An 8561-nucleotide genomic window follows, 5' to 3' on the forward strand; every position below is an offset into this window, starting at 1 on the left:
TGGCACAAAAACTGACACATAGAACAATGGAACAGAATAGAGAACGCAGAAATGGACACTCAACTCTATTGCCAACTAATCTTTGACAAAGCAGGAAGGAATATCCAATGGAAGAAAGATAGTCTCTTCAATAAATGGTGCAGGAAAAATTGAACAGCCACATCTGGAAGAATGAAACTGGACCATTTTCTCACACCATACACAAAAATAAACTCAAAATGGAAGAAAGTGTTAAATGTATGACAGTATTCCATAAAGATCCCAGAGGAGAACACAGGCAGGATCCTCTCTAATCTCAGCCATAGCAACAACTTGCTAGACACATCTTCAAAGGCAAGGGGAAAAAAAGTGAAAATAAACTATTGAGACTTCATCAAGACAAAAAGGTTTTGCACAGCAAAAGATAAGGTTGAGAAAACTAAAGGACAGTGTACAGAATGGGAGAACATATTTGCAAATAGGAGAAGATATTTGCAAATATCTTGTCAGATATAAGGCTAGTATCCAAAATCCATAAGAAACAATCAAACTCAACACCATAAAAACAAAAAATCCAGTCTAGAAGTGGGCAAAAGACATGGTCAGACATTTCTCCAAAGAAGACATACAAATGGCCAACAGACATGTGAAAAATTGCTCCACATCCCTTTGCATCGGGGAAATGCAAATCAAAACCACAATGAGACACCACCTCACACCAGCAAGAATAGCTACAATTAACATCTCAGGAAACAAAAGATGTTGGTGAGGATGCAGAGAAAGGGGAAACCTTTTTCACTGTTGGTGGCAATGCCAATTAGTAGAGCCATTCGGGAGAACAGCATGGAGGTTCCACAAAAAGTTAAAAATATAACTACCCCATGACCCAGAAGTTGTACTACTAGGTATTTCTCCAAAGGATACAAGCATAGTGATTTGAAAGGGCCATGTACCCCAATTTTTATAGCATTGATGTCCACAATAACCAAACTATGGAAAGAGCCCTGAAGTCCATCAACAGATGAATGGATAAAGAAGAGGTGGTTATAGATAAAAGAATAGACTATTACTCAGCCATGAGAAGAATGAAATCTTGCTATTTGCAATGATGGTGGATGGAATTAGAGGGTTTATGCTAAATGAAGTAAGTCAGAGAAAAACAAATAACATTAGGATTTCAATCATATGTGTAATTTAAGAATCAAAACAGATGAACATTGTGGAAGGAAGGGAAAAAAAAAGATAAAATCAGAGAGGGAGACAAACCATAAGGGACTCTTAACTATAAGAAACAAACAGTGTTGCTGGATGCAAGGTGTGTGGGGTAAGTGGATGTTGGACATTAAGGAGGGCACTTGACGTAATGAGCACTGTCACTTGCAACTGATGAGTCACTAAAATCTACCTATGAAACTAATAATACACTACCTGTGTATTAATGATTTTATATAAGAAATGAAACTATTGTTCTTACTAAAAATAAATAGATATAAATGTTTTTTTAGAATTCACTACTGAAGCCATTTGAAAATAAGGTTTTATGTTTGTTTATTACTAAAGCAAATCTTGAATTACAAGTTACAAGTGCATTAGGCCCTCCCTTGAGCTCCCCAGACACACCCCTTGTGTAGAATTTAGGGGCCACCTGGACAAACCCCTTGATTTTTCTCATGTTAGAAAGAGGATTTGGAGGCAGAGTAGAGTCTCTACTGTCCAGGAGAAAGGGAGAAAAGGGACAGTAGTGGGGCCAAAGTCAAAGAAGAGTGATGCTGAGAAAACCCTCACTACAGCTACTCACTGCAGAATGAATCCTACACAGCAGGATCACAGAGCAGGGCACAAGGTTAGCTCAGCATGTGGAGCCCATCCAGGCCCAAGTGTTCCATGCCCAGCTCCTCCTCCAGCCCCAACCCAGCTGCAGCCAGGCTGTTGACACCTCACGTCAGGCAATCTAGCCAACTCTGCCACAATCTCCTTAGAGAAACCTAGGGAGGACTCTCCTGGGAGGATCATGTTGGGTCCTGAGCCATGGCAAGAACAGTGGGACAAGTTCTGGTGGTTGAAAGCATGGGAGTCCTGGAGACCATTCACCTCTCCCTCACCCCATAAAAATCCAGGCCCTTCTGAAAACATGGGAGATCCTGCACAAGGCTAGTTGCTGGGCTCTCCCTGCCGAACTGCTCCAGCTGCTGGGACCAAGTTGTGCACACCAGGAAGAGTTTGAGTCAGATCAGCAGTCATCAAAGAGCATTCTATATGGAAACAGTCCCCAGGCTGAAGTCACTCATTGGTCAGTGATAAGATTGTTCCTTATGCCCATGGAGCTGTGTGTGTAGTGCACCATAGTGACATGGCCTGCCCAGGGGCTGCTCACTAGAGAGCTGCATTGAGCAAACTTCAGAAGACAGCCCTAGCTGAGGTAGAAGCTTTGGGGTGGGTGGCTTGGGCAGGCAGAACCATACTCAGGGACTGGCATGGGTATAGAGGCAGCCATTGGTCAGTGGGTACTTTGTAGGTATCCAGGGAGCATCCTGAATGAAAGAGGACAATGTAGGTGACATTGTTGGCAACAACTGTTTGGGAAGCTACTGTTGGGACTTTCTGGTGTCAGCTGGGCCCATGAGCAACCTGAGGGGGCTGAGGGGCACATGATGGTGGGGGGAGGTCCCAGTTGTAAAACCCAGATAAAGGGAGGAACCCAGAATAGGAGATGAAGAAGGGGAGGAGGAATTGATGGAGGAGACAGCCAATACACTGAATGAGAGGGAGGAGTCAGACAGTGATCAGTAGTTGTAGGAGCCTGGACCTGTGGCTGGGGACTGTTCTAGGAAGCCTAGAGGTCAGGATTACTGGCAAAGTGTTCCAGGATGAGTCGCTCATCAGGGAATGAAGTCATGGATCATCATAGCCCAAGCTCAGGCCCAGGTATTTAAGAAATAAGTCAAAAGGGAGGATGACTTCAGGACAGGGATATGAGGTGAGCTCTGGAGTAAAGGTGGCCAAACTTTCCCAGATAACACATCGCTATTTTGGGGCACCGACTGTTCATCCCACCACATTCTTACACATAGTCTTTCCAGTCCTCAACCCACCAGTTTGTGACCACAACTTACAGGAACTGGAGAAAACACACTCTCCCCAGTTGGTATTATGTGGTCAGGACCACCCCTTTGTGTAATGAACCCCATTTATTTCTATAAATAATATAATATATAAATTTCTATAGCTTCTTAAATAAAATTTCAGAGTGTCTGACTTTTGGATTCCAGGTGCTAACAGAACTAGTTATATTGAAGGCTGAAAATCAAGCAATGTGGTAGGTAGGTCAGCATTAGAATAAAGCCAAGATGCACAACAGACTCCAGGGACCACCATCAGCCCCCGATTCCCAAGCACTGGGTAGGAAGCAGTGGCACATATCAGGGAAAGCTCACAGAGTGGAGTCTGCTGCCCACCAGCTTCTCCACATGCCTCTGCATGAGACAAGGAGAGGAGATACCTCTTGGCTTAATTAAGATGGAAGACACAATGCTATCTGGAAAGTCACTCACCAGCCAGGTAAACGGATTTCCTCCAGTCTGAAAGGCAACACAGGAAACAGTGAGCTGAGAACCAGAACATCTACAAAAGCAATGCAGAAAGTTCTGGAGAAAGAACAGAACTTACCAAGATCTGCTTGCAGATCATCTGAAAGAAAGTGAAAATTGGGCATGAATTCCCGTCACTAAGAAAAGCAAGGACTACACCTGGAAAACCCACCAAAGATGTCTCTGTATCCTATAAAAAGATCTAACTCCAGACCCCTTGAGACTCCACAGCTCCAACTGTCCTTCCTGAACCTACTTGGCCACCTGCCCAGGCCAAGGGCCTTCCTGTCCACTTTTCCTCCATACCAGCTTCCACATTCACAGGCTGTGGCCCCTGCCCTGCCTTACCTTTGGCATTCAGCACATTTTCCTTTGTGTTCTAGTCTTTTTCTTGTCCTAGTGCAGTTTCTCCTGTTCCTGCATTTCCTGCCACTTTGCGGTATGTTTTCTCTTGGTGTGGTAGGCAGCCCTAAGGGTTAAGAGCCCCAGTAAGTTCAGGCTCACCTTGAAAGCTGGCTTCCAAGGAGAAGCCCTAGGGAGGAAGGCCTCTGTGCCCAGGCAGAGACCCTGTCAGGGACACAGACCAGAACAGACCAGGCAAGCACACACAGGAACACCGACCCCTCCCTCCCAGAAAGAGCACTGACTGGAAATGAAAAAAGGCATTGCCTTCCCCTAGCCCAGGAAGAGGTTGAAGACGTGTCAGATCACATTGCCTGAAGAGCTATTCCTCACCAGCAGAGCACCCTCCACACTAAACAGCCTGCAAATGTCTTGGGCATATATCTCAGGGAATACCAGGAACTTCTCCCCTCTGAGAACTCTCCACTACACCTGAGGCTTCAGGAACTACCCCAAGGCCATGCACAGCACTTGGACCCCATCCTCCTCTGCTGCTTGGATGTGCATTTGAGGGGTAGAGCCCATACCTGCAAGAGAGAAGCTGGAGAATCCAGGAATCCCATGAGAGTCTTCCTGTGCACAACTTCAGGGACAGTATTGCCTTCTGGGGTCTCTTTGGGGAGTGGCCTCTACAGGGAGCAAAACAGTAGTTCTGCCTCAGGGAACAGAAGGAAAGAGCACAGGGACTGCTGCAGGCACAGAGTGTGGGCTCTTCTCCCCAACCATGAGGGTAGTGGTCCATTGCCCAGAGTGACAGAAGGAGGAATTTGGTCCCAGGATCCATCCTTCCATGCTCTTCTCACCTTACACACTCTCTAGGGCATCTGCTTGCACACTCACTGCCACTTGGTCATCATTTCCACCATTGACAACCCTACATACCTCCTGAGCTCCTTCCCTAACTAACATCCACATCCCTGGGGGTTAGCTCTGCCATTTCTCACAGATACTTCCAACTCAAATCCTGAACTAATTCATGATTGGACCCATCTGTGATATGATGATGATTAAAATATCCCCAATCTTTTAGCCTTCTTTACATCCAGTGAGCCCTCTGTCACATATTACTAATGTCTTCACACTATGCTTCTGGGCTCCAACCTGTGACTTGACTCAGCCACTAAGAGTTCAGGGAATGTGACTATAGCAGAGGTTATAAACTGCTTGTGTCATTGCCTTGCCCTCTGCCACAGGGTGCACGTGCTTAGGCTAACACAGCCTTTCAGCTGAAGCTGTTCTAGACCAGCCACCAGCCAACTAGACAACACCCATGTGAGCAACCCCAGCCAAGACCCACTTTCAGGACAAATAAAAATTAAAGGTCAGAAATCACTGTCCATATTGAAAATAATTTAGCATTTTCCTGAGGAAAATGCAAAATGCAAAATATTGCAGCATTTTCTTGAGGAAACTTGTGATTGTGGGTGCTTTCTATTCTTTCTGAGATGTAAAAACTCCACAGGACTTTGGCAGCTTTGTGATCCTGGAACATCTTTCTCAAGGACCTGGAAACCCTCTCTTTGAACTATTAATAGCAAGGAGAACAGCACCCTTCTCTCCCCCTTTCTGTGCCAGTGTAGGAACCTAAATTAGTGAGCACGGAGATTCACATGTAAAAATACTTCCTGTCATGAAGATGGGGAATTTTGTTTCCTTCCAGATAAAGCCAATTAGCTAACATAAGGATCACCCTGATAACCAAGTAAACATAGCATGAACTGCTTGTGACAAATGGTGCTGTCAAGTCTGTTAACTTCAGAGCCAGTAACTGTCTATCCAGAGAACATGTGACTGCATAAGCATGGAAAAGGATGAGATTAATTTGTCTCCACATCTCTTGAAAAATCTCTGTGAGGCACATAACATTGTAGTGAACACTAATAAATAAAAAAATAGAAGTAATAGAAATTATTTTTTCCTACTGTCTCTGTGAAGAAGATTTCTGATTTAGGAGATATGTGTTTAGTGACATTTTCCCAAAATGAACAAAGATGTGTAAGGAAGCCCAGTTAAGAGTAGAGAAATAAAACCTAGATGAGCTAAACTCCCTAAATAACTAAAAAAATGGCTATATGCCACTAAGATTTCTGTGGCTGTGTGGTACCCAGAAACACGACAACAATTGGCAAAAAATACATCATTATCAATATTTCTACTACTATTAAACAAATAGCTAAAAAGAAACCCTGGGAGTCTCTGTAGTCTTCAATTCCACCTCTAATCTCTGTCCCCAAATCTACACACTCAGCTCAGTCTACTTTCCAAACCTCTCTGAAGCCAGACGCCTCCTCTTCCACCCAGCTGCCACTACATGGAGTCAGACAGCCAAACTTCCAAACTACACATGGATGTGTAATTACATCCATGCCTCCAGTCTCCATCCTTCATGCTGTTAAAGCAAACCCCTGCACAGTTCTGTTTAAAATTTCCTTAGGTCTGCATCCAAACTCCATTAGACAGCACACAAAGACTTCTCTATGCTGACATCTGCCTCCACCCCTACCCAACAAAATCCCTGTCCACTTCCAGCCCAAATTCCATACCTGTGCCCCACAGAGCACACACATTCCAGTCTCTGGACTATTTGGTTAACTGTCATAACCACAGTAACCATGCTGTCTGTGCCCCTGATAGTCCAGTCCATCAACCTGCAGGACTATTTGGAACACTATGTATTTCACTCAGGTACCTGCTCAAGTGTGTCCTCTTCATGAGCTTTTCATGATCAATCTCTTCTCTGTGTCTATGGACCAGGAACACCTCTTTATTCCAGGGTTGTCACTTCTCCCCACCCTCCCTTCACCTCTCTCACCAACTATGTGGATTCCATGTTTGCCCAGACTCACCAGCCACACTCCTTCTTCAAGTGTTGCACATGTGTGTTCCTCTTCTTGGAACTCTCGCCCTCAGATATCCTCTCTTCAAAATGCCTTCTCACTAACATCTAACATCCTCTATTACCATTCATCTATCTATTTTTTTGCCTCTAGAATATAAATGTTGCAGTGCAGGGACCTTTATTAAGTTCACTGATGTGTCCAGGTATCTAAAAGGGAACTTGGTACTTAGTAGGGGGTTCTATATATTCATACTGAATAACTGAATAAGTAAAAGACTTCTTTTCCTTCATCTGAAAAATAAGGGGCTGATTTACTTGGCTCTGAGGTGGCTCCTGACTCTAATACTGCAGGACCTAGTATAGGACAAGTACCCATCCATCACCTTCACCTCCAAACAGACAGATTCACAGAAGCTTCCTTGTCTAAAGAAGCAGGCATACAGCCTGTTGTCGAATGCCATTATGGATGTGCAGGATGGCCTCCTCCCAGGTAAGGAAAGTCTTCATTGCTGAGGCCATGAACTCCTTTGTGGACACAGACATAGGAGTGAGAAAGGCCAGGGGTAGGGAACACACTGTCAGTTGGGAGTCCTAGGCAGGAGAAGGTAAGTGTCAGACAGGAGGCCCTGACCTGAGGGACCCAGCTCTGACCATTCTGAATCAGGGCAAGATCATCTTACCACAATTTTGAAACCCAGAAATGGTATCAAAAAGACTCCCTTAACAGCCTGTGCTCCTGGCTCCAGGTCCTTCCATGAAGGACTTTCTAACTCAGTGGTTCTAACCTTCTACAGTCATCACAATCACCAGGAAGGCCTGTGAAACGAAGACTGCAGGGCTCCACCCCCAGAGCTCCTAGTTCAGTAGGTCTGGAGTGGGTCTAAGAATGTGCATTTCTAAGGAGGTGGTGGGGATGTTGATATAGATGTTCCAGGGACCACACTCTGAGAACCACAGTTCTAACCTGCCTCCTTCTAGGACAGGACTGAAAACACACCAAAGAACACTACTGTGGTCCACACTCAGCAACTTTCCCACATCTGCTCCTAAGTTCATTATTTCTGTACATGTGTTTCTCCTCTGCTGAATTCCATGTGAACTAAAAACTGGAGCCCACAGCTGCTTCTACTAAAATCTTCCCCTATTCCGTAGATCACAGGCACCAAATTGGTACTAGCTACAGAAGAAAGTTCACTCCACAACCACCCCCGACAGTCCTTGGCCTTCTGAAGCTTGGTGCACAAGTCAAGAAACAATCTTATGCAGGACCAGCCCTGCTGGACCTCTGAAGAGTGATTTATCAACTCCTGTACTACTCAAATGTGGCTGAGTTATCTGTCTTACCTGGGGGATGACAGTGACTAGCCTCCCTGGGACTATCCTCTCCCCAACTCCTTGTGTGTGACCCTTTTAACCTGTAAGTAAAACCATGTCCTTACTTGGCTCATAGCCCTGCAATGGCTCCCCAGTTCCCCACATGGTTTGAAATTCCAAGAGAAAGATCTTACAGAGCTCTCTGACTCTCAACTCCCACTTCTCTTCTTCTCATTCAGTCTGCCCCAGCCAATACTTGCCTCCTCTGCTCCTTGATCATACATGCACTCTTCCAGGTTTGCTCTAGCTTTTCATCCCTGCAGAGACACCCTTTCCATTGGGATCCTCACAGGATGGTACCCCACCTCCTCCACATCTTCGTTCCCATCTCACTGCCTACACTGGTCACCTTATGGATGCACTGCTGCTTGCCCACAGCC

General features: G+C 45.2%; 1 pseudogene; it reads right to left on the minus strand.

Moving 5' to 3' along the window:
* Window positions 1–1769: 1769 nt before the first annotated feature.
* Window positions 1770–7350, minus strand: LOC101688781 (annotated as a pseudogene).
* Between the last annotated feature and the right edge of the window lie 1211 nt (window positions 7351–8561).

This window comes from Mustela putorius, unplaced genomic scaffold (assembly GCF_011764305.1).
Source record: "Mustela putorius furo isolate JIRA1106 unplaced genomic scaffold, ASM1176430v1.1 tig00000135_pilon_pilon_pilon, whole genome shotgun sequence".
NCBI classification, from domain to species: Eukaryota; Metazoa; Chordata; class Mammalia; order Carnivora; family Mustelidae; genus Mustela; species Mustela putorius.